Below are 26,671 nucleotides of genomic sequence, written 5' to 3' on the forward strand. Positions count from 1 at the left end.
GGTTCTTCCTTTCAAACACACCACTTCTTTGGTCCTGCATTATACTTGCAAAATCCTTCAATGGAAACAGCTCAACACTACAAATGTTTGTTTCATTTCCACCTTAAGATACCCAGAAATCTTAATCCTATTAGCACCAGTGGATTTACGTATGAATAGTAAGTTCCAGCTGAACGAAGTGAGGGGGACAAATTAATCTCACCTTTTAGTAGTACCAATGACTCTACCTTCCCAACAGAAAAAACAAAAACCACAAAAACCCAGAAATTTTAGCTATCAATGTAAAAATTCAGTATACATTTAGAAGGCTGCCTGACTAAATTAGATATTAAGTTCCCTTTCAAAGACAGCTACAGTCTAAAACTACCAGTAATTCCATTACTCGAAATATGGCTAAATATACTAGTCCCATATATATAATATTCAGGTTCTTGCAACTTTTGTTATTTACAGACTTTATATTTTCACATCAGAAATTATTAAACAATTTTCACACAGTGTTTTCTTACAAAATAAGAATATCCCTTGATCATGAAGTCCAGACCATTATAATTTACATCACACAATGTACTTCAAATATTTAGTAATTTCATAAACATTTTGCCTTCATCATTCTTACTGGAATGCAATTCCAGTATCTCATTCTTTTGCATTCTAGAGCTTTATATAAATTTCCAGACCGGAATTATTCAGTCAGTTTATGTTCCCTTTTTCTTGCATCCTCTTGGCCGGTAGCTCCTCTCCTTTCCAGATGTGACTCCTTCCAGAAAATTTAGAGCTCATCTGTGTCATCCCCTCTGCAAGCCCCTAAAGACAGGACTGTAGAACACAAGCAGTGTATACTCTTGACAAATTTAACAGCAGGAGAATCACTTTTAAAAACCCACCAAAAAACCCAAAGAACACCAAAACATAGTCCCCAGCTCAGAAATGGAACAAGAGAGAAAAAAGGCTTGGGAATTGAGGCATGAATAGGTCAAATATTAAGAGTACCACTTGTAAACACTCCAAGCTAGTCGGACATGAGCCAGCTGTAGTCCAAAAGTCATGTAAACAAATTAGTTCTAATTAGTTTTAATTAGTTTAGCTGCACTGTAGCTTATGCTGAGAGCCCTCTGTTGCAAAAATAATTTTTCGCATAAATTTTTCCAACCTTCTTATTATCCTCTACACTTGATGCTTTCTGGTTATTCTCCTGAGCCCAAAAGAATCACACACCAATACATTGTCAATGCATGTATTCTGATACTTGAATATTTCTACAAAGACATATTTTTCCTGACAGATTAAAAAAACTGCATACGCTTTTTAATAGTCTCATTTTACTGATGACTAAGTATTTTGTAATAACATCAGTATACAGAGATCTTATGCTTCCTCTGACATACAATGCTGAAATGCTGTCTGTTTTCAGCATAAATTCTAGTAACGAATCTTTAAATGTACCAACACTTCGCACTTGAATTTTACCCTACTTTTATTTCTGCTGCTCTCAAGGTCATCAAATATTTCCTGACAGGTATTCCCAACCTTCCATATGCTGAGGATAGACAGCAACTTTATATCCACAAGTGATAACTTCTTTTTTTATTCATGGCTTTTTAACAAGTCATTATTTTATAAAGCTTGTGGATTCATATTCCAGAACTCTTATTTCCTAATAACTACCTTTTAATGCCTAACACTGCTGTACATTTCAATGCATTCCTTCTTGCACTAACCTACAAAATTAAATTCTCAACTAGCATATAACTTTTCAGTAGCTAAAATAAAGTACGTTCTTTAGAAAACATTAGATTACATTCCTTAAATATCACTACTGTGAAAGAACATTGAGTTGAAGATATAACAGTAGTCTCCACCTACAAAAAAGGTACATCCATAGGAACTGGAAATAAAAAATAAAAATATTAGGAAGAAACTGAGCTTCTAATTATGATTGCTTTGAGTAACACCCATCAGGAAACACCTCTAGGTAAATTACTTTACTACAATGATTCCCACTCTTTCTTTCATCATTTAAACACAGAATTTCAAAAACTGGATATGCAATTACAGTAAATCAGATCTCGAAATTTGAAATTACATTTTAATTAGATAAACATCTTAATCTAACTGAAATGTCTAATTCCATCAGATCCATAAGAGGTACCATATAACTTATCCTAGACAGGCGAGTAACCTCCAAATGTTGTGTTTAAATGAAACTTTGTATTCACACTTGGATTATCTTGAATACATCATCCAAGTAAGACTGAACTGGACCAGTATTTTAACAAAGCTTTCTCTCAATAACTCCTGTTGCTACCAAGTGTAGACAATGATTCTAAACAGAAGCTGGCACAAAATCAGCCTCTTTACTGTTACAGGGGCATCTGGACCAACCCTTTGCTCAAAGGAAGAGCAATCTCAAAGTTATGTCAGGTTACTAAGGGCCATCCCAGTCAAAATCTGAATTCTTTCAAGAATGGAGACTCACTGTGCATTTTTCCAGTTAAATCCAGTCAGCATTTCCCTTATTGCAAGAGCAGCTGTTGCTTCTTTTGTTTTGCACCTCAGAGGAGTCTGCCGCACCTTCTACATAAATGGTCATTATCAGCCAGCTAAAGACAGCATTTCAATCCCTCTCTTAGCTTTCACTTCACCACAGCAACCAAACCTCAAATTCTCCTTCTAAATTTCATGCTTCAGCCCCATATCATCTCAGTAGCCCTCTGTCACACTTGCTATGCTTTATCATGAGATTTTTTTTTATCTGTGTCATTTACATTCTGTTTTCAGACTGATTTTGTCTTCATGCCCCACAGCATAATTCATTGTTACAACTGTCATCATGGCATTTTGAGTCCACCTTTTTGTCTTCTATCTTCAACCAGCTTCCATATCTACCCCACAATGTTACAGCTGCAAGATTTTGCAGTTTCTCCCGTATCACTTACATGCTTTGTCTCACACCACATTTCATGCCACCTCCTCCACACTGCCAATAAGGCCAGCCTCCTCTATCATTTGCTCCTTTCATACTAACAGTCAAATGTTTTGAATGCTTTGTTCTGTCTTCTGTACACAAAGTATATTTCCTAGATACATCACAAGTCCTTTGTGTTCTCCACCCTGATATCTTTTTCAAACAATATTCTCCTTAAAAAGCACAGAACACTTGCTGATTATCCTGAAAAAGGTACAACTTGTATACACTAAGGTGCTGGTTTCAGCTGGGGTAGAGTTAACCACGACAACTATTTACATAAACTTGTAAATGTAACTGTATTTACCTACTTTATTTACCCACAAATTACCCCATCTTTCCTGAGAGTGAGAAGTTATTGTAACTTTTGGTTTAGAAGGCAGCTGTACAGCTGAGGTAATGAGCTACTCTTTCACCACTTTTGAAAAACTACTTATTTCATGTATGGACTTGATTGTTTTCCTGACAAATTGCAGAATGAGTTTATATTGCCAATATTCCAGCTTAGGTCTCTTCTTCAGGCTGCTGTGCACCAGCTGAGCTATGGTCATTGCTGACTTCCTGCAGCTTTGCAAAAAAAATATAGCAAAAGTGCAAACAAGCCTCTGTCAATTTACAAAAAACATCATGCTATCGTATTTTGACAACAGAAGTTTAGGCCCAGAAAACATGTGTTTTCTACATCAGGAAGATTTCTGTTTCATTTACTTTTGCATTAGTATGGCAATTTTATAAAAAGTTTGTATTATAGGTCTAGATTAAAAACATGGAAGCAGGAATCTGAATCACTTCAGAATTATTCATATATTTAAAATTTAGACTGTTCACAATCGAAAAGAATTTAAACAGTTTACTGTATTGTTTACATAAACAGAAAAAATGGAGCAAGAAATAACATGATCAGTTGACAAAAGTTAGTCCCATGGCCTTCTGTAAATTAACACATCAAGAAACAGGAAGAGTAAATAGAAATTAACACAAAACAGTAAATGCAGGACAACCTGAGAATGGGAGATGGTGAGTGAGAGTAGTAGCACTAAAGGTGCTGACATAAAGTAGAGGATAAAGTTCCAAGTAACAGCTGAATTGGCTGCCACCGAAAGCTACTGTTCTCACAGCACTGTCTCCGATTCATTATTCATTTCAATGAGAAAAGACAATATAGTACACAAACAGGAGGGTAAGAATGAGATGACCTAACCTTAACCTGAAAGGGGGTACTCAAAAAAAGTCTGTATTTTAATTTTCTAATTCAATTAAGAGCTGGATTGAGAAATAGTAGAAAGACACTAACCATTTCTTTATCTCCCTTTGCCTCTTTCTGTATATTTCCAACCTCTAAAGAAAAAACAAGTGTACCTCCTTTCCTCCTATTGTTGTAACCTGCAACTCTTCAAAATGTTGTTTTGCAAAAATATTTTCTCAAAATCAACTATTTTACTTCTTACTGCTTTCCATTTCTCTCAGTTGTATTCACTAGCCAGGTTTCCTTCCTGCTGTCCCCACTGCTTCATGCAAAGAATCAAGAGAAATATTTACTACATAAACACCAAGAAAAACTAGGATTAATCCTGCTCCTTTTGCTACCTCATGACAGGACACCAGCAGTATAGTACATCAATGTCAGTGTCAGTGGAAGCATGGGTGAGAAAAGGAGATAATGTTTGAGAGCACTGATACACTGAATTCTTCTGTCCTATCTATCAATATTTCCAAATTCTTACATATTATAGAGTAATAATTCAAACCTGAGATGTATACCTGAACCCAAATATATAGGGGCAAAAAACTACAAAGAAAAACAAAAACAAAGAACCTCCCCAAATAAAGAAACGAAACCCACACAAAGAGAGAAACATCATGGGAACTTTACCATCAGTGAGGAAAATTACTCTGATGAAAGGCCTCTCACCTCCAACTACTCCAGAGACTATGCAGTGATCCAAAGCAGGTAATTTCTGTTTCACCTGTTTCGACCATCTTATTGATAGTTAGCTGGTCTATAGGGGGAAATTGGTCACTTTAAATACTCACACCCCAATGTTCTGCAACTGTCAAACACCCTGACTGTCCCCACATACCTGACAACATATATGTATTTATATACATATAATAACACCACATACTATATCCAAATTAAAATGAAGACATATAATCACTAAAATACACCCAGGTCACTGAAGAATTTCTACCACATTGTCTGGCAGAATCCATGAAACTTTACCTTACACTGGTTGCAGCACAGCAGCATAACAACCCTGGCAACATCTGGCCATTTTCACTGGTACTACTTTAGAGAAAAACACCTAGGACTGAACCAAGTTACTACTACTGTAGACTGGAATATCAGCAAAATGATCATGACTTCTATTTTTATACTGTAGAAGAATTACCCATGCTGCTCTCTGGAGAATCAAACTCAAACTCCACCTGATACTTCACTTGCCAAGTAAACCCTAACAGTTCATTTGAAGGTGGTTTTGGTCTACTGAATAAACTGACTGAAAACAACTCATGGTTGAGGTCTGCAACTTCTATGTATATATGCAGATATTTAACCCATCATGCAAGACTGTGTATACGAATATATGGCATAGTTTTAATTTAATCCTCACTGTTCACTGAAAATGGCTCATTTTATACAGGTTCTTATTTCAAATATAAAGGGCAAGCTCTTCTGTAACTTGAATTCTATTCTGTGCCTGACCTCCAAATCCAAATTAAGAATACAGGCCTTCTAAAGCATTAACATCTTCTGTGTAAAACCTCAGCAATATTTTGGCACCAACTCCAACACTGTCAAGTAATCCTCTTCGAAAAGCTTAATGACCCAAGATGATTCATGACTCACAAACAACAGCACTAGTAAATACTAGAAATTAAGTAGTACTTCAGTGAAGGGGCAAGTAAAGCCTGGGATTCAGCAGCAATATTTCTTGGGAATATTTATGGATCCTGCAGATGTGTTCATTGGCCTGTAAAGGAGCAGAAAGTTATCTTGAGTTTTAAAGGGTGGTAGGCAGAGATGCCTAATCAATACAAGATGTGGTGAACAGGGAGAAGCATTTGACCCCTAAACTGCATGTAGGTATTTCCAGCTCTTAACATAAGACTTTTTTAAACATATAACCTTACACAGGAATTCAGTGAAACCTATTTAGCATACAGAAAATCCAAACTTAAATGCAAAATATATGGTTAAGGCAAGGCCTAACCAACAGAATGTAATAACACATTCTTCAAAATATCAGTTCGCATGTCAAAACAGTGTATAACTATTCTAGCGGTTAACTTCAAAAATATTTTCTTCTTGTAAACATTTCTGCTACAATGCAACCAAGATCTCTCAAGCAGTAGTTAGAAAAGGTGCTTCTTAACAATTGTTTCTTAATAATTTAATTAACAATTAATTAATCTTTCACACAATTTCAAGTATCAATAGGCACAAGCTGTGTAAGCTGTGGAATGGCTGAACTCAATGATCTACAGTTGGTCTTCATCTAAGACGTCTTTTCCAACCAACACAATTCTGTGATTCTAAGCTGGGTATGACACCTGACCAGCCAGACCCTCTGCTGAAGGTACTGGAAAATTTAAAAGTTGCAAAGCTTTTAAAAATATTTTTTTTCCTTTTTTAGTCATACCACCTTCTACATCATTTTACCATGTTTTGCACACTCTTCAAGCTAAGAACTTGAAAAGCTAAGAAATTAAACTCAGAGATAACTTAAAGTACAGAGAAGAGTGATTACACCATTAATATTAACATATGGTCTCATAGTATGTCTCTCACTGGTTTAATATGTTCAGTTGGATAGACAAATCCTTATGAAAAATAATAAACTAATTTCCAACACAGTAATGCATGTCTTCCATTGTTTCAGAAAATAGACTGAAACGCAACTGACATAATCGTACTGAAATAATCCAATATTCTGAAAGGCTGTTTTTTAGGAATCAATACATTTTTTGTTAAGTCACAGTTTGACTGCCTGGGGCTTTTTCTGCCTGGTACTCAAACTGGTGTTCAAATTACACATTTGTTAGTTCTCTTTGTATTATACACAGACACACACTCAGATAATACAAGCAAGATTAATGATATCAAGCCAATCATAAAAATTTCTGGCCAGCAACACTTACCAGTAACAGGACCTAAATTATGAATCTTTTTTAGTTTGAGTAAACTAAAGCTGTAGTTACAAGGGTGGCTGGACAAGCAATATCAAAATGAGGGCTAAAAGAAGAACCACTGTGAAACTAGAAAATTATTAGAGGATTTCAGATTTTGTTAGTCACAGTTAAACTCCTGCATATGACAATCTATTTGGTAACATGTTTTAAAACAAATGTAAAACTCTGTATTTTCCACCTCGAACACAAAACATGGGAAGGAAAAGATACATAAACCGGAAAGGACTCTCAGTCAATATGTAATGACTGCATGCAACGGTATTACCACAGATATTTAATCTTTTTTAAAGACTGTCCTTTTAACAGATTCAAACAAAATTGCAGTGTTAAGGTGGCTCTTACCACAAAAGGTAAATAAAACTTGATAGTGAGGTTTCATTCACCGATTTTGAATAAAAGCATTTTTCCTTTTTTTTCCAGTTTTGGACAGTCAGAAGATCAGAGCCGTGTACATCCACTACTTCTCACTACAACTCAACAGTTCTGAATAAACTAGTTTAATAGACTCATTTAAAGTCAGTAATTGCAAAGCTTCTGCACTATCTATTGTGGAAAAAAGTATCACTGTTCACATAAACAAAGTACCTATTCTATAATTTAGGATAGGGTGTGCACTGACTAAGCATGGTCACTCCCAACAAACCTCCTTGCTCTAAAAAGAGAGGCTTAATTTTGCATCATCCATAAAAGCTTGGATTAATAATCTTTATGCTTCCCCAGTACTATACTGTCAAACTCATATAATTAAACCACCAATTTTATAGTACAGGAATAAATTCAGCTAAATGTCATTGACTACCATAGTTTACCTAGCTGGTCTTAATATAATCATTGCACCCAGAGTATTTTTTTTTAGCTTAGGGAAATTTAAATGTAGCACACTCAAAACTGGGGAGCTGAATAAGCAAAGTTGTTCATATTATAATTGTCCTGTCATATGAACTTGACAAAAAAAAATATAGCAGGCAGAGTTAAGGATGAGAGATAAACTGAACCGCAGACATCTTAACTCTCTGTGTCTTGTACTTTCCAAGAACAGATCTGGTAAACAGGCAATAGTCTTTTGGAAAAAAAAAATAAAGGAAAAAGAAAGGAAAAAAAATCATGCTAGTGACAAGGCAACTGAACCCTCTCCCTAAGTCCTTGGCATCTCCTGTAATATCTTAATAAACCTACCTATTTAACAAAAATTTTAAATACTCTATGAGTTCAGAGCAGTCTAAGGTTCTCTGAAGTGGTCTGTGATAGGTTCTAGAAAATAACTGGAAAAACAAGAAGCATACAAGACTGGAAGATATCTTACAGCTACTAACTTACATATGTACAGAAACAGAAATAATTTAATGGCCAGAAGTTTTAGGACATTATTCAGATCACATTACAGCATATGAGACCCCTATAAATAAAGTACAGGGGGGAGACACTGGACATTGGTGAAAATCCCACTTCCCTCACCTTCAGTGGGTAGAGAGAAAATATTTATGCCCTTCCCAAACACCTATCCATTTAACTCAATGAGAATTTTTAAAATTAAAATGCTTCGCTGAGCACTGTCATATGTCAAAGTGGACACATCTTAGAAATAGACTTTAATTTAAAATAACAGAATTTTAGTTGTTTCAACTTTATAACATTGCAGTACTTCTAAAATAAAACAATTACATTCTACAATTGCAGGTCTAGTACACTTTGATTTGAATTTTCCCCACAAATATCACTATGTTGTTTTCAAAAGTCAGATTAAGGATTTTTACTGATGCAAGATTTCCAAAAAACAGAGATGCTATACAGTGTTCCTATTTTGCTTCGGAGCAGAGTATCATCAAAAACTGTACATTCCATACAGAAAGTCCTCACTAGATCATATAACCGCTACAACTTTATATAAGAAAGAAAACAAGACAACACATTCATACATGTAAATCCATTTTACCCCAAAAGCAAAGAAAATAAAAGATACAGGCAGAATTATCTATTATATTGAAATGTGTAAGTTGTTAGTATCTTCCAACCAGCCAAAACATTTCTCAGGATCTATTTTAGCAACATATTTTGAAAGTCAGTATTCCTGATTATAAAATCATTTATAAGTACTTCTAATCAAGCACTGCAATACCATAAAACAAACAATGAAATTCATTGCAAATCAACAACAAATGCTCCCTCAGAAATCAAGTTTTCTCCCACAAACCTACCCAACTTACTGACATCAAAATACTTCTCTTTATATTTTGCAAGGCGAGAAAGGGACTATCTAGTTCATGTCACATACTTGCAAAGCTCTGGCCTCATTCATACATCACCCAACCAGTATCTTCTGTCAATGCTCCAAAGTAAAACAGGACAAGAAAGATTTTTATTTCCCTGTACCCCCCGAGCAGTCTTTCATGATGTGGCTTCTTCACTGGCTTATGAGAGCTAGTGATTAAATAGCCAATTTCAAAATTGTGGGGGACGGTGGGAAAACAAAGAGATGAGCAAGCCCTTAATAATGAAAAACAACTACACTTTTCTAAAAAGTAGATATTTAAACTAGCATCAGAGAAATGCAGAAATCTAATTCTCAGTGTAAGAGCAGCTTGGTTTAGGTTTAGCTAAGCCTGTTTTCAACTTCACTTACTAAAGTATTCACATGGCCTTTCCAGCAAGTATATTCTAATTATGTCACATATACAAACTCTAACATACAAAAGCAAGGAGTTAATGAAATTGACAAATAAAAAACACACCAAAACCCCATTAATATGTGAAAGAAAAAAGTGCTCTTAGCAATACTTGTTCAAAGAAATTACTGGTAAAACCTGAGAGAGAATAAATGCATTGCTACTGCTTCTTTACTCATTAATGTACAGCACATATTTTTTCCATATTTATATAAATAAGTCACACCTTCCAATATGAGGAAGTTGGTCATTAATTAATGATCAAAACTGCAAAATCTGCATTTTCCCATGTGTGAACTTTATTTCTATGAGTTGTAGATACCATTTAATTGATCAAATAAAAATCCATGTGCATCCTATATCTAAATCTAAATTCTAAACAGATGAGCTAATGTAAAAGAAGTATGTCTTAGGCCAGGGACACAGTTCCAAGTTCCTGGCTGCACTGCCAAGTGGACTATGTTATGGGCACATGGGGAAGGCCCAAGAACTCCTTCATGAAGGTTAAATTAGTCCTCACACGGTCACACCACAAAAATCAACACTGAATCCTTCCATCCCTGACAACACACAGATGTTCTTTATCTGTTATGTACTTTATTCTCCAGGTACTTAATTCTAAATGACAACCATCTCTTCTTAAAGGTTTGAACCTCACTACTGTGGAAGAGAAGGCTAATTATAGCTCTCAATTTCACTGAGGCTTTAATACAAAACTTTTGACTAGAATTTAGACAGCATTATTGTTCCAGCTGTTGCTAAGGTAAAGGTGAACCATGGCCCATGTGCTACAGATACCAGATAATCATAATTGACCATGCAGATCATCAAATTAATGAATAAACTGAAGACTAGATTAGTGAGTCATGCTTAATTTTTTAATAGAATTTATACAATTGGATGCTGAGCACTTTATTTTCATAATCTGTTGAACCACAGTAACTTGCAATTACATTTTCCCTTTTTCTAGGAAGGGAGAGGATTTTAAAATAACGTAAGTTACATTTGAAGTGTCACAAAGAATCACAGAATATTCTGAGTTGGAAGACCCACAAGGATCATCATCCAGCTCATAAATGATTGGCCCATATAGGGAACAAATCTCCAGCCTTGGTGTTACTAGTAGTATGCTTGAACCAACTGAGCTAAATTTTACCTATCTTGAAAAAAATATTAAAACCTCACAAAATTGAATTATTATCATTGTATCTTCTACTTACTTTAAAACTAAACATTTTAAAATATCCTAAAATAAATGTGCTATGCTTTTCAGTTCACTCTCTCGTAAGACAAATACAGTTACAGTTGTTTGCCAATCATAAATCACTGATGAATGAAGATAAGTATGTACAAAGTAAGATGTAAACCATAGCACTGCTAGAAATATATACCTGTAGGGCAGTACCTTTGAGGGAAGACTAAAGCTGATCTTTGCAGTCTTTCCTGAGATGCAGTTAATAACACCCACCTTTTAGAACAATGGCTCAATCTTTCTGCTATGAAACATTAACATTGTTTCACAAGTCACAAGCTCATTTTGGAGTTTTTTCTCAATTCTCTGCAGCTTTGCTACAATCCACATGGTTTTTTTCCAAACTGAAAGTTATTTTAGCACAAAGCAGACACAGAAGAGACACATCTTTTTGGGAATATTCTAACAATTCAGAAGCATCAAAAATTAAGGATGATACCCCTCTAGTTTCACTCACATACCATCTGAAGAGAAACCAGAAGCATCTGAAATGGATCAGGTATCAAATACCTTAGATTTGCATCAAAACTGACATATACATGCTGAAGTAGGAATAAGGAGTAGCTAATACTATTTCATCCCTATTTTGGATGCCAAGGCACCTACACACGCAGGCACACTAACCACTGGTAGCCACTTGTCCAGGCCATAAAACTACTGAGTTTTTGTCCTGTTTCTCAACAGAATAATTACTAACTTACCAATCTCTGTGATTAAACACACAACTGAGAGAACAGTGCCTTAGCAGCAAGGTAAAGATCTGTTCTTGTGTGAACAGGTTGTTTACGTCCAGAAAAAAATAAACCCTTCACGTTAAACTCACAGGATATGATCCTGGGACACATCTCAACTCATAATCCTTTTTTTCTCTTTAACAGTTGCCATGGGAGACCATAATTTAGAGTCTGCAGAACCACAAGCGGCCTTCCCAGGCCAAATGTTTGACATCATTGTCTGCATGCTTTGGCATACATGATAATACTTGTGTCTGAGACACAAATTTATACTGACAGTAGTATTCTGTATAGTACTAAACTGCTATCTCACATAATCCAACATTCACTTACTTTTGTGTCTTCCAGGTTCATATTACAAGGAACTTGAGCTCCCCCCACTGCTAATTATTCCTACTGTTTACTCACAACAAACATCCTCTTCTATATTTTCTAAGACACTGACTGTCAAGGAGGTACTTCTTTTTTCTAAAAGATTTTAAGGTGAATTCTCAAAGACAACTCTGCTTTTTCATTGGGCAAGTATCTGAGTTATTACCAAGCAAACACATAAGCATTTTACACAGGTGTTTATAAAAAAATCCTCAAAACTTTCAAGTTTTCTGACGCTAATTAACACACCACTGATAAATGTGTTAGTAAGCTAAATGAGTGCTGAATTTTTAAACTATGTTCAGAAAGTTATTGCAAAGTTATTGCAAAGCAATCACAAGTGGGAGCCCAGCACTACATTTCAGCAATTAGCACACCAGACCACAACCCACTCCCAACCCATTCCCCCAAAATACAAACTTTAACTTACAAAGATCCAGGAAACAAGGATTACGAAAAAACCAAATTAACCATGGAACAATACTAAGTAACTACATCAGGATCATAAAGCTACTGTAAGCCTTAATCGGGTAAATCTAGCCCAAAAATTATTAGGTATTATTTAAAGAAAAAAAGAGCTATTTTGTCTTGTGTGGACCCACTATGTACTACTATAATCATTGAGTTCATTAAATAAATATTTTATTGTATGTGAATACCCTAACATTAAGGTCCTTGTTATTTCTTATTTTAGGAAGCAAATGTGTTGACATCAATTTTAAGTAATCATACATGTGTAAACCCACTGAAAGTAATCCATTTGCAAATGTATCATTTCAAAGCATTATTAATGAACCTGCATGTAGCTTTATTAACAGAATATTTATTCATCATAATCACGCACATGAAACTAAACTGAATTCTTCCTATCAAGATGAATGTCATTTTGCAAATAAAACTTCTAAGTTCTGTACAGTAAGTTTAATGTCTTTGGTAACTGAGGCTATTTCTATAGGGTCACCTTTAAAACTAAAGTTTGTCGATTTTCTAACTTTTATTTGATTCATTACAAAATAGTATAAGCACGTAAGCATCATCATAAAACTGATGTTTCTGTTCTTGTTTAAAATAATTATCTGCTACGTCTATAACAAGCTTTATGATATCATCTATCCAAATTTCAAAATTTGTGTATTTTACAATGACGATTTCACCCATTTTGTTTGTCCTTCCCAAAACACGTGGTCCAATTTACACCTGTATCAATAATCAGGTGCAGCTAGTAGCCTTTGAATGTTTTTGTTTCAGACAAATACTGTTCTCTCCCAAATTTTACATAGGGTTACATGGAGTGTCAGCCACTCTCAGGCAAGCTGATTAGCCCAGGTAGATTACACTCTCTAGTTAACTGTGCATCAGCTGACTTTCAGTAACTGTACATAATGCCCATGAAAAATGCAAATTAATCTAACCTTCCTTAACCAACAATGCAACAGGTTTAAAATAACCCAAGTTATGTGCAATTGCCACATGCTACATATACACAATTGAATGTTCACTGTAACTGAGCATGCAATAACTTCAAATTATCAGGACTTGTGTTGAATTCTCAGAAGTCCACCTACAGAAATTTTTGTAAGACATTACTGACTAATTGTTTATCAAGATATGATTAGGAACTTGCTTAATTTCATGACATCATATGTCTACTTTGAGTCTAGAAAAAAGATTTGTCAGGAATAAACACAAACATTTACAAAACAAGAGAGAATTTCTATTCTGAAGTCCACTAATTCAATACAAGCATTTAATATGCCACTAAATTAAATAAATGGTTCTCATTATTCTTTCTCCAGGTTGCAGGCTAAAATTATAGTATGATGTGAAAACTGAGAATGTTTACTTTACAAGAATGATGACTTGTTCATGTAATGATATTTAGCGAATTACAGACAAACCAGTCTTTAAATGGTACCATTTTTATTGCAATTCCTCAAATATTTTAATTATATTTTCCATGGTAAAAATAATTATCTATTTTTGCAAATAACATGACTAAATTTTACATCATGCTAGATAGAATGCCAGCAGGAATTACTCCAGTGAGTAAATATGCAGAGTCATAACTTTAAATAATCTTTTATAATAGTGACTGTAGAGTGCACAGTGTGCTCCTACAACTCTCTAAGCCATTAGTTGCCTAACTTATCACCAGAAAAGTTCACCTACAACCTTGCTTCAGTGTATGTCAGAACTAAGCAGCTCAACACCTGTTTTACATGTAAGCCTGGGCAAGATCTTCAGAGTAGGAAAGCCCAGTCATACAGATGCTTTGAACATACCTAACATACAAAACTGATTACTTGGCACTATGTACTAGCCACTGCCTCCAACACTTCACTCAAAATCTCAGGAGCACAGAGATAGAACACTTGCTCGAGGTATCAGATACAGATTCGGAAATCCTCCTCAGCAGCAGGACACTCAAACATGCCTTTGTCACTATCTCTTAGCGTCTTTAACTGGCTCTATACTTCATGGGGTATATCCATGAAGTATAGAGGCAGTTGAAAAATCCTCCTGTTGAAATAGTACTACATCACAGTGCAAAGAAAATTAATTAGAACAGGGAAAAAAAGTGAAGAAGATAATATGATTTTCAAACAAAGTGATTTAAACTGAATTCCAGGATGTAAAAATCTCTCCAATGTTCACTAACCAATATGGATCCCTCACTTAGCACCACAGGAGCTGAGTTCCATTTTGCACTCTCACACATCTCAAACTTTTGACTCACATTCTAGGGCTGATCGTTTCAACAGCAATATCACAACAAAGTCCCTTTTTGATCTCACTCCAATTCCTTTTTATGATGTAGAAATCAAGATTGAAAATTTTACTTATTGCACTGTAACAGCTATTTTAAAAGACAATGCTTAAAAATGTATCACACTAAATGCAGAGCTGTATAAAAAACTCTCAAAAATGTTAAGAGGTATGACTTTAAAAACATCCTCTAAAACAGAGCACTCAGCACTAAAAAGTTGATATCAAACTACAACATTACTTTTTCTGAGTATCAACTCATAGGTTCCTAGACTTTTACAGGAAATCCCACACCCCTAGGCTGAAAGTCTTTGCAAAGTCAACCAAAAGTTAATAAATGTCCCTTGCCTCCAAGAATTCCAACACAGTCCTTGGATTATGTAATTGTGTAACACTTCCCTGATACCCCCAGGCCCAATCTTCCTTCAGCTTACAGGTGTGATCTGCTATGGAAATGAATCAGCAGCTATTCATAAGGCTGTAAGGTCTGTTGTACACATGACACTTCAGCTCCAAGTAAAAACAAAGAAAATATGAACGGAAAGATGCTTCAGATCAGATAGCAGGAAACAGAAAAATGCCACTCTTGGGAATCTCATTCTATTTTTATTACCAATGGTAAATATTTCTGTGTTCCTTTCATCCTGCGGGCTCCAAAGCCTAATTTGAACAAGCACTGATTAGTCATATTTGTAACCAAAATTAACAAGATTTGTTCCACTATTATCATACAAATCATGATGCAAAGAAAAAAGCAAGTTAATTTAAAATTAAGGCTGTACACTTGTTCCAGTTAGACTTCCGAAGTTAATAAAGACCAAGTTCTGCATCTCAGTACTCAACTTGCATGATCATATACTACCCTCAAAAACATTTAAAAATAAGCATTTGTGGAGCGTTATAAGATTCCAATACAGACCACAGAAAAGCCTATGAGGAAATTAAGACTTCTGTCTCTGGAGCAGGGCTTCATGACATGAATCAATTCAGGTAAAAGGCTATACACCGAACACCAAAGAGAAATCAAGATGTTTAATCATAAAAGACAGGACTGCAAGCAATTTCAAGAGTTTATCCCTTTCCCCAAGGCAGAATCAACAATATCTAAGGCAAATAGTAGGAGATGTCCACATACCCGTTGTATTAAAAAAAAAAAAAATTATAAAACACAATCCAACTTACTTTACACAGTCAGTGAAATAGACATCCTGTTGTCAGTAAAAAAGGCATGACAGAGTACCACAATGCATTCACAAAGGTGGCACACATACCAGGTACCTACACAGGTAATCTGAACTACAGAATCTCCTAGCATTTGCTCTTATAAGAAGTAGTCCAAATTTCTGAGCTTTTTTTTCTTACTATGTTATTTTCTCAGTTTAGAAGGAAAAAAAAAAAAGGACAATTGAAACAATGAATTCCTCTGTGTGAAACAATGCTTCTTTGCCCAGCCAATCCTTGTTTTGTACCTCCGGCTTCTCAGGCAATTTCTTCTCCTTCCCCTCTCTGGCCTCTCTCAGAAGACACTTCCCATCCGTTCTCATCCCCAAACTGCTTTCCTTGACAGTAGAAGCAAATCTACAGTACCTTTTTGCCTTGGCTGCTTGATAAGCCTGTTTCACAGCTCTTGCTTTATCTTTCTTAAGGACATTTATATCTGCCCCACCAGCTCCTTTATCCAGTCATCATAGTTCAGTAATTATTTCATAGAATAACAGAATGATCCTGGGTTGGAAGGAACCTTAAAGGTCATCTTCCATGCCATGAGCAAGAACACCTTCCACTAACCCCATCCAACCTGGCCTTGAACGCTTCTTGGGATGGGGCACTACAATTTCTTTGGGCAACATATTAAGTATCTCACCACTCTCACAGTAAAAAATTCCTTCCTAAAACCTAATCTAAACTTTCCCTCTGTCATCTTAAAGCCATTCCTTGTTGTCCTAGGACTACATGCCCTTGTAAAAGATGCCTCTCCAACTTTCCCAAAATGCCTCACTTAGGCACTGAAAAGTGCTATGAAGTCTCTCCCTAGAGCCTTCTTTTCTTCAGGCTGAACAATCCCAATTTCCTCAGACTGTCTTCATAGGAGATGTGTTGATCATCTTAAGGAGTGGCCCTGCTCCTAAAGAACTTCAAAGCTCCTACCTCCTCCCAATTATTCCTACCCTTCAAACTCCATTCCCTTCCCATCTGTGTACGTCTGGTTCCAGTCCACCACACTCCTTCTCCATATGTTCACCCTTCCATCCATCTGCAACTTCACTTCTTGTCTTTTACACACTTAAATTAATCTGTATTGTGGATAAGCAGGGAATGGACACCATAAAATTAAGAGTTTGTACCACATCTCACTGCTTAGAACTTATTAGGAAAGCTCTGTTGTGCACACAAAATTTTTCAACAATAGTGCCTGCAATCAGGGAAGTCAGTGTATTTTTTCGACACTAATAATTTGGCCAATTTTTGGAAAGCTTTTTAAATGGCAATAAAATGCACATTATTAATTCAAAAAGTCATCTCACACTGAAATTCTAAACTCCTTTTCCCAAAAAACAGTGGTGCTCCAATTGCTTGGAAAAAAGGTCAGGAATAATTTTTAAACATTTTTTTCTCTATTGTGACCCTTAGAAGCCAGTGAACTATGTTAATTTAAAACATTATTCAGAGAGTAAGTCAATAAAGGGCATTCACTCAACATGGAAGATTTTGGCCCAAATGACCGAAGTTTAGCAAAGTCAGAAGTAAAATCATTACCTTTAAATAGTATGTCAGTAAGCAGGAAACTGAGAGGAGAACACTACCAGTCCTACCTATATGCAAGGAGAAACATGCATTCTTAAAGTCAGCCAGTAAATCTGTTAAGAAATGCTTCATATCCTTGTAACTGCCAAATTTTAACAGAATAAATGAAATTTTGCTCTGTTACAGGTTATGCCTCAACAGGAGTTTTTAAAAGAAACTGCCAAGAAGAACCAACCATCACTGCACATGCTAGCAGAAAAAAAATCAATTTCCCACTATTTCAGAAGAAAAAAAGAAGGACATATAGCATCCACACAGTAAAAAGCAATCATATCACCTTAGTTTTAACTAGAAAGTTAGCATCCACATCATCAAGTAGATTTTAAATTTTCCCTCCAGAAAAAAAAAACAAAGTTTAAAAAAAATCAAAGATTTTAAATCTTCACAAAGAACTCCCCACAAATTCTCACCACAGCCTCATTAGGATCTTATAAAAATTTTTCCAGCTTTTAGACTACAAAAAGCAGGTTCCAGCTTATTTTTTCTACAGACATTTTTTTAAGTCAGCTGCTGTACACAGCATCTGGTGAGGGCCCTCTAAATTTTTCCTCCTATCCTCAATATCCAGAAAGCATATCTGAAGAAAGAGAGAAAGCAACACATCTGAAGGGAAAATAATATGAAAGAAAAGGGGACAGTCTTATTAAGTCGTAAGAGGTGAAAACAAAATTTCAGAGACAGAGTATTTGCAACCTCATCCTTTCTGAGCACCTGGCCAACGCAGAGAAAAGGCTGAGTTCAAAGATGAGAGATAGAAATTGCATTATCACAAACACATGTTTGTTATTCAGCGAGCTTGGGGGGGAAAAAAGAGAGAAAAAAGGTTAGTACTACAAAAACAAGCATCAAAGTACTAAGAAATGTCAGAATTATGGTTGCTTATATCTACATTTTAGTCCCTTGTGTGTTGTGATAGTCATCATATACCATTTCTTGTCATTGACAGGATCACTGCCCCATTTATGGCACATGACATGAAACACAAACTTAAAAAGTAGGAGGCCCCTTATGTGGGACGTAACACGTTCCTGTTTAGGAATTTTAATAAAACACAGTTAATAAAACCAATTCATTTAAAAGTTTCTCATTCAAAACATCTTTTGCTGGGAACTGACACTTACAAAAATCAACTCTTCTTAAAAAAAATCAAAAGCAGAAAAACCAAAACAAATTAACAAAAACCCTCCACATACATACTCTCACAGAAAACCTTCACAAGTAAATATAGAAAGGAAAGACGTTAATAAGACTAAAGTGCTACTTATTCAGCTTGTTCCATAATGTACTCACAGCCCCTGAGCCATGCCTTGAGTACATGATATAAAAAGCCACAGGGGAAGAAAGAAGTTCAATAAGTTCTCTGAGTTCTCTCTCTGATAAAAATTATGCATTTGGGCCTGGACTTCCTACATCCCCAAAGCAATTTTCTGACCAGGAACGCACTTATTACACCTCAGAACAGCTTTGCTTCCCTAACAGTCTTAGGGGAGCTTGACAACTGACTGACATCGCAGTGGCGTGACCACTAGATGCAGAGGTGGGCATTCAAGCAGTCTACATCAACTGCAACAATTATCATCAAGTCAAGAGCCAGAGTTTTTCCCCCCAAGAGTCAAAACCCAACACTTTGGACACCTTCCAACAGGAACTAGCAATCCTAGAAAGTAACAGTAACATTTTGTATCTCTATGTTCAATATTGTAGCCACAATGTTTAATTACTTGCGGCATTTGGGTTACGATATAGTCCCGTTCTCAGTTCTCCCTGATAAACTTCAAGAGATAGATGGTGATTCTTTTTTAGGTTCTCAGGCAGGAAGTCTGTTCTTTTCCATTTGTTGGCATGATCAAAAGAGTTGAAATATAATAGATGTTTAAGGCCCTCAGTGAAAATGCATTCTATAATTTTTAGAGCTTCAGGAGAAACAATGAACCTGTCGAAATGTAGAACACACATGACCACAAATAAGGTCAACAAAAACAATATTATTAACTTCCTTAGTGCTGTAAAGTAACTTTAAAAATCTGAAGAGTAAAGCATACATGCCACAATAGACAAGATTTATAAGTTTTTAAAACTACTTTGATTCAGTTTCAGTCTTTCATCTATAAAAGTGAAATAGTATTTTACAGATGTGCAAAACCAAAGCTCTCTAATGTTTGCAAAGCACTTTATTTTGAGATAACTCTACAAATTAAAATATGAAAACACTTCAGTCTTCCTGAAAGGCTGGGATGTACACAGCAGGTAATAAGGCAGCAGGCTACACACTGAATGGTAAGTATATAAACTAGGTTATAAGAGTATAGTGGTCAGCCGTCATTTCCCATGCCCTGTATGAGGCACTGAACTGGGGCTGCAAGGGTAGGGTTGAATATAATGGTGCAGTTAAAGGCCCAGCTCCTCAGTCTGCTGTTTCCTTGTCTAATTCCCTTATTTTGCAGCCTAGGGCTTTCTGACACTGTTCATCTAAAATGCACTGCATGTCTACACATACACGCTGCTACAAAAACCAAAGTGCTTCAAATCAAATCACAGCAATAAAATGAAAAATTTAATTATCTATTCATATAAAAAATCTGAGATCTCTGATTACTTATACTTAAAACTGATACAAACTCTAAAGGCCACAAAAATTAACTTTTTCTAGAATTTTTTATGGCTTCAACATGAAAACTGGTCTTGGATATTTACATTCTTCTAAAGTTATTTAGACCAGGTAATCACCTTCAAATACAGTTATCAACAACCATGTTCAATCTGACTGGAATCCCTCTTAAGTTTCCACATACAGTTGGGCCAAAATCCTTTCTCCCTTCCCTTTTGCTGGGCAGATTTTCCACAGTTAACAGTAGGGACAGGAAGTGAGACGCAAATCACAGGTCCTGCACAATTCTCCTCAAACACAGTTCCTTACTCATGGGGTGTCACAGATGTCAATGTAAAACACTTCTTTCACATCTGCTTTGGGGGTCAGGATCAGCTACTAAGAAGTATGTTTGTAATACAAAGAAAATAAAAATACAAATGTAGATTAATTAAAGACTTTAAGAAAACAAGTGTTTAACAATTGTAATTTCAAGAGTACTTCCTTTTTTATTATTAAAAGGGATCATTATTGTACAGCATTATTAGCAAAAATACACAGGTATCACCGATTTCAAGCATTTTCTTGCATGTATCTCTCTGCAACTGAGTGTTCATTACTGCTCTTGTTCCTAAATCAGAAGCTAACATAACCTGTACTACTTCTAATAAAGGCAAATGAAAAACAAGATCAAAAGTAAGTGGTATGATATTGAAATGGCTATTCTTTCAAAAACAGTCCTAGTGTTTTCTGACACTAAATAGCCACCCTAATGCTGGAGGACCCACCTTATACCTACCAGTCACCAAATTCTAAAGCTATCACTACTCATATTTTTCTGATTAAGTATGCCCATAGTTGTTATCCAAATTACACACATTCATGAATATTACACACTCCTCTAACATAATTTCTGGAAATCATAAAATTGTGAAATTGAAGACTTGATTTCTTTCCTAGGTCTAGATATTCAGGACAGAAGTACATTTTTTTTCTCACTACTTATAGCAATTATCCAGAAATTTTACATTTCTTGTGCAATTTTTATGAAATATTAATATAAATTCAATTTAATCAGTTTAACCCTTTGTAATATAACAGATTTAAAAGTCAAGTTGCCACTGAACACATGAAAATAGGAATAGGATCTCTAGCTCAAATCAATTTGCATTTTTCATCTAGTATCCTCCAAAATATAGTTTATTTATATTGTAGAGGACTATATACGTGAAAAACCTTGGGTTAAAGTTATATTACCGTAATAATCACACTAACACAACACCACAAACAAACAAAAAGGTTCTGTCCTAAGGAAATCACTATCTACGGCCTCAACTCTGCAAGAAGAGTTGTATGAACATTTATGTACATGGAGTCTCAAGCATAAGGTTTCACAGGGGTACCTGTGCTCTTATGTAGAATAAGGATCTTCAAAAGGGCTTAGGGATATAATTTTGCTTCTCTGATCCTGTCTGTTGCTTCTAAATCAAAACTTAAACATTTCAAATTTTAAAAAATATATTATTTTACTGGTATGCCTGTTTCTACATCCTTATTTTTAAAAAGTATAAAACCAGCTTTAATCAACAGCAGAATACTTCAGGAACAGATTTTTGTTGGAATAACTTCAGGTAAAATGCTCAAGAAGTTGAGGAAAAAAAAAAACCTGTACAGAGGAAGCAAATTCAAAATGTACAAAACAGTCAAAAGTACAAAATAAAACAGAAAGAAGCATTTTCCTCTTTTTGTTAAAATAATTGTTACAACTAATGTTTTGAGAATAATTAATTTAGTATTTCTATAACATCAGTAAAAGAAATACATTGTCCTTAAGCAACTGCCTGTTGTGATAAACATTGGATCAGTACAAGCTCCTAACATCAGGGAAAAAGTAGTATGAAAGTGCCACATGCCTGCTTCACACATACACACTCTCTTAAATACGCTAAAACATGCAACTCAAAAGAAGAATAAGTTCTCTTATTAATACTTCGACTTTAAATATTTCTGTAAAACTGTATAAACTGTGATAAAGTAACTAATTCAAGATTAACCACATAATGGCTCACAAGAACAAACCCAAAAAACTCATTACAAATAAAATAGACAACATCTTACATTTCCCTTTATAAATACATGTATTTTTCATTCCAGAAAAGTGCATCAGTTCCGATTAAAAAAAAAAAAAAAGGAAAAAGGAAAAAAAAAGGGTGCTGTAAACACAACCACACAACCCTGGCAAGATAAATTTGACAGGAACTGTGTAACTGCAGTAGCTCATTTCCTGCTCATATCTAGAATATTTAAAGCAAACCTCCTTAAATGAAAAATCAGTCAGAAAAGTTCACTACTGTTAGCTTAACAAACACATTCTTCTTAGAACGGCAGCTGCCTGAAACAGAGATGAAAGAAACGCTAGGGCTATAATGTCGCTTCTTGATGATGAAAACTACCCAGGAATTACAACTACTTCTGCACAGTCCTTTCTTTCCTGTGAGGCAGAGTTACACTCGGCTTCAACACACGCTGTGGGCCAAAAGCAAACAGCAATTCCGCTGTTACACACCGAGGTGGGGACAGTTAGAGACGACTAGTGGCTCCCTCTGCATTTCACAAAGTTTAAAAATAAAAAGCTGCTTTTTCGAACTGTAAATGGTTCCTCTCCACGCACGTAGGCCTGAGGCCCTGTTGCAAACAGTGTCTAACAGGACCAGGCAGCACAAAGACAGGAATGGGAGATTAGTGGGAGGAAGGGAGGCCGGGATTGGGGCTCAGCAGGATCTTCTGGCTTTTTAAAATTCAAACTGCTCCCTGACCAATACAAATCACGGACACGCTACTGACTACTACACGGATTTACAGCATTAAAAACACGCCTTCTACGTGACAGCTATATTAACTTCACGCTTTTAAACATGTATCAGGCCACGCGGGAGGCACGATAGCAGAGTTTTATTTATAAGACTGAACACGATGCACCAGAAGTTACTCTATCAGATATAGTAACCATATATTATAACAACAAATCTACCTGAACAACTAAAAAACCTGCTGAAGATTTAACAAATTATGTAATGTCAATACTCATTTGCCACTTACAAAATTCCTTGCTACAAGGACGAAAACTTTGCATCTTAAAATTTCCTGCAACTATGTAATTTATGTATTTTTTTTAGTTCACAGGGTGTTTGTTTTAAATCTGCCTGAGTTTTTAGCAACACTTACAACTTTACCACTTATAAGTCCAAGACTTACTTTATTGTAAATCAGCTACCATTTATTTACAAAGACCTGAGACTAATAAATAGTAATTTTCAAAATACGTTTGACCTGTAAAAATGACACCTAATTACATATTCAAACATCATGGACACAAACAGCCAATAACAACCTCAAGATCTCAAGGTGATACGTCCTGACAAGAAAAGATGACACTTTTTAAGCATTCCTCACATTTCACTTAAATAAATTGACATTTGATTCTCAAGTATTTTGATTAAGATCTCATCTTCACCTTGGTCCCTTAAATGTCATAAACGCAACACTTTACACACGATCCATTGCCTGTTTTCTGTTTGTTAGAAGAAGAAAATGGTATTTCTTTTTTTAATATATATTTCTGTAACATATACAGCACAAAGACAGCAAGATTGTGTGGAGTACCTGATACAATATGCTTGTCTATCTGTATTTCCTGGGTCTGCAGGTGTCCGTGTTGTGTCAATCATCCCTCAAGCACTATTTTATACTATAAATATACTAAATCATTAACACACTAATCAATAATATTATTTAGAGATTAAACGCCTGCAGTTTATAAAACCAAAAGCATTCAAACTTTTTAATGTTCAGAACACAGTTGGTTAGAAGGAGAAGGTAATAGCAAAGAGAGGTGGCATTTTTGTTTCTTAGTATTTACATTGTCTCTCCTCCCCTATTCCGCCAGTTACTCCTGGCCCACTTCAGAGGGCTCTCTGCGCTGGGACCTTCCTTCCCTGACCTAGGTGAAGTTGTAAATATGGCAAAGGATCAGTGCACATTTGCGACTAATTGTATTGTTTCCACCTCCTCCTCCTCCTCCTCCTGCTCTTTTCGGGTTGAGGCCTGTCACTGAGCAGCCGCTTCGCCTTTCTAATCCCCGAGCTGGAGTAAAGGCGCTGGCCGGCGGGCCTGCGCCCTCCGCCGGGCCTGGGCCTCCCGGCAGCCCGGCAGGAACCAACCTCCTCCGCCAGACCCGACCGAGCAGGAAGGAGGGCTGCGAAATAAACACCTCCGGTTGCCACTTACTCCCCTCTACCCCGGATAACAGCTAATCCCCTCTGCTCCCGGCAGTGCTGGGCCGCTGGGCTGAGAGGCCCGGCCCGCTGCTGGAGAGGGCAAGGAGGGGAAGGGGAGACAAGGAGGGGGGATTACCTGAGCAAATCGGCGTCTGAATCCAACGAGAATCCGAGAGAGGGGGAAAGAAATCCGCCCCCCTCCCTCCTCAGAGGAGCCGCCGCCGCCGCTGGGCCGCCGCCGCCGCCGCGGAGCAGGAGGAGGAGGGGAGATAATATAACAACAATAATCCGGGCTGGGAGGGGGGCTGGCTCCTCTTCCGTCTCCTCCTTAGTGCAGCGAACATGTAGAGCCGGGGGGTGTGCGGCCGAGGCAAATCCCTTCCCCCCGAGCCTGCTTCACAACATCAACACGGGCCGGGCCGCGCCGAACCGGTTCCGAGCCGCGCTCCGAGCCAGGGAGAGCAGGAGGTGGCCGAGGGGCAGCGCTGCCAAGGGGCCGCCGCCGCCGCCGCCGCTCCCTCCGAGAGTGCGAGCGCAGGAGGGCGGGGAGGGGCGGCCTGGGCACGGTGAGTCGGTACCGAGCGGGGGGGGCAGGGGGAGAGAAGGGCGAGGAGGGGGAAGGATCCTGTGTGTGTCTCTCTCGCTCCCTCTCCGAACAAAATGCCGACCGGAAGTGCAGCGGCAGGAATGACTCCCTCCACCGGCGCCAAACACCAGCAGCCTCCCCCTTCCCTCCGCTGCCTCCTCCTCGCCCGATCGCTCACTCGCTCCACCAGCGCCGCTTCCGCCGCTGCAGCTGGAGGGGCTCCCTTGCCTCGCCTCTCCCGGTAGAGTCTCCCTTGCGTAGGTCCTCTCCCTTCCACACCCCTCCGGCTGCGGCACAACTTTCTCTTTCTTTTTTTTTTCTTGTTTTGCTTCCCCCGCTCCCCTCCCCCCCACCCCCACGTCCCCCCCACCCCCAGCCTTTTTGGTGTGCGGAACGAGACCGAAGTTTACGCTTAAGCCTCCGATGAGGATTTGTGAAGAAGGGACCGTTGGAAAAAGAATACGCATTTTGGTGTTTATTTTTTGTCCTGCCTAAGCATGGTGGGGAGGACGAGGAGAAGGACTACAAAATGTTGCCTCGCAGGAGGCAGACTGAAGGTCCTTACACTGAACCCTCAGAGGCGGCAGCCCCTGCGGGTGGGACACTCACTGGAGCTACTGTCGCCGCTTTTGCCCTTCTCTGTGGATGTGAAAGGCCGCGCCTCAGGAACCGAAAGACCCTCTGCTCAAAGCATTGCCGGGGCGAGGGATTTCAAGATGGACATACCGAACGGGAGTGGCTTTAAAAAACAGCCTTTTTGGACGAGCACTGGGGAAAATACTGATGTTCGGGATGTCCTTCGCTGGAGGCTGATGCTCCACCGCCACCTGATTTACTGGCAATATTTTAATTGTGTGTTGTGAAGGAGTGTTTGGAAAAGAGAATGTTCTAATCTGAAAGACTTTCTGGTGTTCCTCTGGACAGGTAAAACTGAATAATCATAGCACAGGATAATAATGAAGAAGCATTAATATCCCATGAATTAACTGTGTCTTTTAGTACTCACTTAATGTCGTTTTGCTGATCAGTACTTGGACAAAAATCCTTTCATTTCTAGAGGAAGCATTGCTTGTCTGTCGACTTCAGGAATCAGCTGGACACAGCTGTAAATACCCTGTGACATATAAACACACCCTTTCAGCACTGGATGAATGTTATTTGCAAAAAGGGATAAAATCATACACCGATGCACTTGAATCTTTCCAATATTTAGGATTTTTTGAATAGTGCTCTGTCTTTAATACGGATTTCAAATGCCTCTCTCAAGCCTAAACTACTACAAAAGTCATAATTTTGGATGAATCAAAGTTTGGTTTATAAGTGTATGTGTTTTTGTTTAAAGGTACAAAAATGAAGATGGCACTGGAGAATACGGTAATTCAGTAGTGGAAATACTATTATCTAATGGCTCATATTAACAGAGACAGAGTAAACTGAGTTCTGAAAAAAAATGTATTATAGACCTTT

At 37.2% G+C, this 26,671-nt stretch overlaps 1 protein-coding gene across 6 annotated transcripts in view; it reads right to left on the minus strand.

Annotated features, from left to right (window-relative positions):
• The window catches only part of NIPBL (NIPBL cohesin loading factor), a 135,015-nt gene extending 110,177 nt beyond the window's left edge, over window positions 1–24,838 (minus strand). For all 6 annotated transcript variants that reach the window (XM_010395173.4, XM_019283352.2, XM_010395170.4 and 3 more), the window contains exon 1: window positions 24,755–24,838. The gene's annotated coding sequence lies outside the window, so the exon portion shown is untranslated. The remainder of the gene's footprint in view (window positions 1–24,754) is intronic.
• Window positions 24,839–26,671: the final 1,833 nt, after the last annotated feature.

The sequence above is a fragment of the Corvus cornix genome, chromosome Z (genome assembly GCF_000738735.6).
Source record: "Corvus cornix cornix isolate S_Up_H32 chromosome Z, ASM73873v5, whole genome shotgun sequence".
NCBI classification, from domain to species: domain Eukaryota; kingdom Metazoa; phylum Chordata; class Aves; order Passeriformes; family Corvidae; genus Corvus; species Corvus cornix.